Genomic DNA, 5,779 nt, shown 5'->3' on the forward strand with positions numbered 1-5,779 from the left:
GGAGTACGACGCATAACCCACCTACAGGCTAAAGGGAGTTGCGGAATTTCTACATTAGCCGGTAATTGTGGTAGAGGTGGCTGAAACTGCAGAAATCGCTCTCAGACCCAAACCTAACATACAAAGTTGACGTAAAGTATAAGATTAACTATAACTAGGTAGAATTGTAACTAATGGACATATTATTTGAATATGTTGTCACCTGTAGAAGCGGCAGAAAGCCACCAACGTCTCTCTGTGTGCCGATCAAGCCCGGCACATCTGCTTGTACAGATATGAGATGACAGCACCACCCCAACTGTACAAAAATGTATCCTCGAACCGGGAAATATGATGCAGAAAACGGAGGCTCGCTAGGTTCCACGAAGTGTTCGGGAACAAGACCCCCCCCCCAAATAGAAGGAGCAACAGCAGCCTCGTATATCGTTGTACATCCACCTCCGCAGACTCATCGATGATAGTATGGTGGATTTGCACCAAGTGGTCTCTAATGGGGACCAACTGTATACGACTGGACCCAGACGCTACCGCCTCGTCCTCCGGCATGAAACCCGTGAGCATGTGTAGCATATCCCAATATGTCTGCCGCGAATAATATCTCATAGTCGCAGGCAGTAAAACTGGCAAGCCATCAGCGGACAGGCCATATAAAATCTCAGCGTCCTGGAGTGTGATGGTGGCCTCGCCGATGGGCAAATGGAAAGTGTGCGTCTCTGGTCGCCACCGCTCAATTAAGGCCGTGATCAAAGCATAGTCGAGCTGTATCCGACCAATCCTAATAATCCTATATAATCTCATCTCCTCCAAGTAATGGACCACGCGGGGATGTAGAACGCGGGGATGTAGAACGCGGGGAGGACTCAAAAACACCCACAATAGATCCACTCTCCTAGCCCGAAAAGTCTGCGTAAGCAACTGTCCGTCCCATATATACTCATATCTATGCTGGGGTTGTAGGGCTAATAGATCCAACGTCCGGAGGTCGGGATGTATAGTCGCGTCCATGTCGTCAACTGTAACTATCATTAATAATTATGTATTTTTATTATAATTTAAATTCATATTTTATAATAACTTAATTGTACAAATTATATATATATATATATATATATATATATATATATATATATATATATATATAATTATGTGTTTTTATTATAATTTAAATTCATATTTTTTAATAACTTAATTGTACAAATTATATATATAATTATGTGTTTTTATTATAATTTAAATTATTATTTTTAATAACTTAATTGTACAAATTATATATATATATATATATATATATATATATATATATATATATAATTATGTGTTTTTATTATAATTTAAATTCATATTTTTTAATAACTTAATTGTACAAATTATATATATATATATATATAATTATGTGTTTTTATTATAATTTAAATTATTATTTTTTAATAACTTAATTGTACAAATTATATATATATATATATAATAATGTGTTTTTATTATAATTTAAATTCATATTTTATAATAACTTAATTGTACAAATTATATATATATATATATATATATATATATATATATAATGTGTTTTTATTATAATTTAAATTCATATTTTTTAATAACTTAATTGTACAAATTACTAATTATGTGTGTTGATACAATTATTAACTTAATTGTACAAAGTTTGCATTTTCAACTACCAGTATAAGATACTTAAACAAAAGGAATTCTAAGCTAAAATACTACACATTACTACGCTACAAGGCTCTAAATTTTACTACGCTATAAGGGTCTACGTTTTACTACGCTAAAAAGGTCTGGATTTTACTACGCTAAAAAATAATCTAAACTAACCATAAACAACAAATAAATTTAATTGCAAATAAAATACAAAACGGCATGGAAAAACATATATATAAATCAGGATATTAACAGACAAATTTATTTTACTAATTTATATTTTTTTTTAAAACACTAATATTAAATCCGGATAAATTTAACATTCTAGTTTCGAAAAAAAACACAAACCGAAATAGAACACATGCAAATCAAATAATATACATTATTATAAATGTTTCAACTTAAAATAAATCGAAATACCTCGATTTAGAATTTTGGCAAAGCAAAAAGATTGAAATTTTGACTCCGGAATTGTGAATCAACAATACCACGAAACTCTACTCGAATGTGGGACCCTCTTTCTTCGAGTTTTATGTGTTGGGGGACCCAATTTTTTATTTTTTTTTAAAATGGCAGAAACGGGGTATTTGGTGGGGGGGGCAATAAAGAAAGATGGGGGTTTAAAAATGGAGGATGAATCGAGTGGAAGACGGAGGGGTATAAAAAATCTATGTATAGCGCCACTATACATGGCGCTATACATTAATGATGTATATATAGCGCCAGGTATTGTGGCGCTATACCTGGCCATGTCAGCTTTTACAGTATAGCGCCACAATACCTGGCGCTATACCTTAACGGTGTCGTTACTGTTAGTATATAGAGCCAGGTATTATGGCGCTATATGTAAAAAAGTCATTTTTTACCACCTATTTGTGTAGTTTGGGTCCGAAAAAATAACATTTTGGTTCCGGACTCCTTCCCCCTTCCCCCTTCCCCAAAAATAGAAATTTCAGCAGTACATACTCAAGGGTTTTAAGAACTTCAGCAGTACATACTCAAGAGTTTTAAGAACTTCAGCTCGAAGTATGCCAATTACAAACAAAAACTTCACCTCTAGAGTTGAAATTCGCAAGTTACAAAACAAAAACTTCAGCTCTAGAGCTGAAGTTCGACAGTTACAAAATAAAAACTTCAGCTCTAGAGCTGAAACTTACAAACAAAAACTTCAGCTCTAGAGTTGGAGTTCGCCAGTTACAAACAAAAACTTCAGCTCTAGAGCTGAAGTTCGACAGTTACAAAACAACAACTTCAGCTCTAGAGTTGAAGCTTACAAACAAAAACTTCAGCTCTAGAGCTGTAGTTCGACAGTTACAAAACAAAAACTTCAGCTCTAGAGCTGAACTTCAGGCCCGGCTACTAGAATGCTGAAGTTTTGCGTGATTGCCTTGCTACTTCAGCCTCGTATGCTGAAGTTATGCGAAAAAGCGGGTACGCTTGCAATTTTTTTGCAAAGCGGGCACAAGTTAAAACGTGACACAAAAAGCGGGTATAGATGCAAATGCCCTGTTATGTAACAAGAAGAAATTCCCACATCGAGGAAGTTTCTAACAAGCTGGCAGATGAAACCATATATAAAGAGCACGTGCAATTTTGTTTAATTCACGCAACCACGCGATAAGCACATAGCGAACTATTCTTTCGCCTTTTACTAAAGAATACCGTGTGTTTGTTGCAAATTGTGGCATACACCAATTTTTAGAGGGGTTTTCTTAAACGAGAACCCCTAAAAATCTAGTTTGAATCTCTTTATATGAAAATTTGAAAATGACTCAAGTGAGCTCTTTTGTTTAAATTTAATATCATCTGAAAATGTGTTGTATTAACAACAACAAATCGAGCTGTATTAACATGTAATCTATTTACACATTCAATTTCTCTTAAAGATTATTGAGAATCGAAGTATAGTATCTAATATATATACATAAAAATGTTGCAAGAAGGGATTTTGTCTCCACGTAAAAATTTGTATGTTTAATTTGAGATTTGTATTCATCAATGTGCCTACAATTTTGTTTTTCTTTTCTTCTTGTATTCATTAATATAGCAACATAATTTTTTTTATTTTGTTAAAAAAACTAGACAAATGCATACTAGCAATATGTAATATATCAAAATAGACATTCAATAGAAATAACCATGCATTATACAATTTTATATTATTAATCTTTACATTGCTGGACCTTTTTATAATTTATTTCCAAATGAAACGACCCTTCATAAGAGTAGTTGAACAGTTAAAATGTGAAAATATTGTGTAACGACCCGACCGGTCATTTTGAGCTCTAGCGCGTCGTTCAGCAGTTGGAAGTCATGAACAGCTTCATTTCAGGTATATTGACTTGTACGTATGGTCAGAGTTGAATTTCGGAAAATTCGGAGTCAAATTGGAAAGAAACTTTTCATTGCGGCAACCTTAAGTTGAAGAAAAAGGCTAAGATTGGAATTTTGAGTAAACGACCTCGGAATTGGGATCTGAAAGTTCCAGCATGTCCGTATGATGATTTCGGACTTGGGCGTATGTCCGAATTTAGTTTTGGATAAACCGTGAGCATTTCGACGTATATTGTGGAAGTTAGTATTTTAGAAGAATTTCATAAATTTGGGTTGGAAGACATTTCAGAGTTATAGATGTCCGTTTGGGATTCCGAGTCTAGAAATAGCTCCGTATGGTGATTCTGGAGTTGGGAGCGCGATCGGAAGTGAATTTGGATGTCCAGAGGTCATTTTGAAGTCATTTGGCTAAATATAGAAATTTGAAGGTTTTTGAGAAAATTCGACCGGAAGTGGAAATTTTGATATCGGCGTCGGAATGCGATTCCGAAAGTTGGTGCAAGTCCGTAATGTCGAATGTGACTTGTGTGCAAAATTTGAAGTCATTCGGACTAGTTTTGGTAAGATTTGAGACATTTAGTCTCTTTTAAGGAAGCTTAAGTTGGAAAAGTCAACCGGATATTGACTTATGTGTTAGAGAGCTCAAAATGCGAATTTTATAGTTCAGATAACTTCGTTAGGTGATTTGGGACTTAGGAGTGTGTCCGGAATATTTTTGTGATGACCGGTGTAGAATTAAGCTTGAATTGGCAAAGTTAGTATTTTGGCGAATTCCGGTTGATAGGTGAGATTTTGATCCGAGGGTCGGAATGGAATTCCGAGAGTTGCTGTAGCTTCGTTATGTCATTTTGGGCTTGTCTGCAAAATTTGAGGTCATTCGGACGTGGTTTGGTTGTGTTTTTTTTATCAAAAATGGAATTTGGAAGTTCTTGAGATTCATAGGCTAGAATCCGATGATGATTTGATGTTTTGATGTTATTTTGGGTGTTCCAAAGGTTGGGACAAGTTTGAATGATATTGCGGGACATGTTGATATAATTGGTTAAGGTCCCGAGGGCCTCGGGTGGATTTCGGAAGGTTAACGGAATGGAATTCGAACCAAAAAAGAAAAGAAAAAACTGCTGCAATTTCTGCTGCTAAGATGTCTTTGGACAGCAAATGTGCAGTCGTGGAGCGTACTTCGAAGGCCTATATCTTTTGATCTACAAGGAATTTTGAGATGATTCAAAAACGAAAGTTGTATCCCTTCGTGTCTAGTTTCCAGAAAGCTAAGGAAATCGTAATTTGAACATCTGTAGAGAAAGTTATGATCGATTGAAGATGACTGGTGGAGCAGTTTCTCCAGAATTTTCGGATTTCATGGAGCCGACTTTAGAAGCTCATATCTCGGGATATATAAAGAGTTATATGGTGTACAATCTATCAAATTAACTATCTTCGAGTCTAATTTCTAAATCTTCAAACCGTTTGTAATTTGGATATTTATACAAGACGTTATGGGTGTTTAAACAGAAGGTGTCCGACAAGGGAAAATTTTAATAGGATGTACAACTTGTATAGCACAAGTGCAAGGTACAACTCGACGAAGCACGGGCAGATTCTTTAAACACGGATTTGGCTTATTTCTTTCATTTGGCTTGGATGATTTTGGAGAGAATTTCAAGGGGGGGTTTATCAAGCATCAAAGGTGAGTTGTTTCTACTTATTTCCAAGTTAAATACAAGATTATATGTAAATTAGAACATGAAAATCAGTAGAAAAATGGGGTTTTAGGGCTTGTGTTTTTTAG

At 35.0% G+C, this 5,779-nt stretch overlaps 1 non-coding gene across 1 annotated transcript; it reads left to right on the plus strand.

Annotated features, from left to right (window-relative positions):
* The first annotated feature begins 3,264 nt into the window (after positions 1 to 3,264).
* Positions 3,265 to 3,377, plus strand: LOC138886670 (U5 spliceosomal RNA). The gene has a single exon (XR_011405717.1). It is a non-coding gene; the product is annotated as a U5 spliceosomal RNA (small nuclear RNA).
* The last annotated feature ends 2,402 nt before the right edge of the window (positions 3,378 to 5,779 follow it).

This window comes from Nicotiana sylvestris, chromosome 2, assembly GCF_000393655.2.
Source record: "Nicotiana sylvestris chromosome 2, ASM39365v2, whole genome shotgun sequence".
In the NCBI taxonomy this organism is placed as follows: Eukaryota; Viridiplantae; Streptophyta; class Magnoliopsida; order Solanales; family Solanaceae; genus Nicotiana; species Nicotiana sylvestris.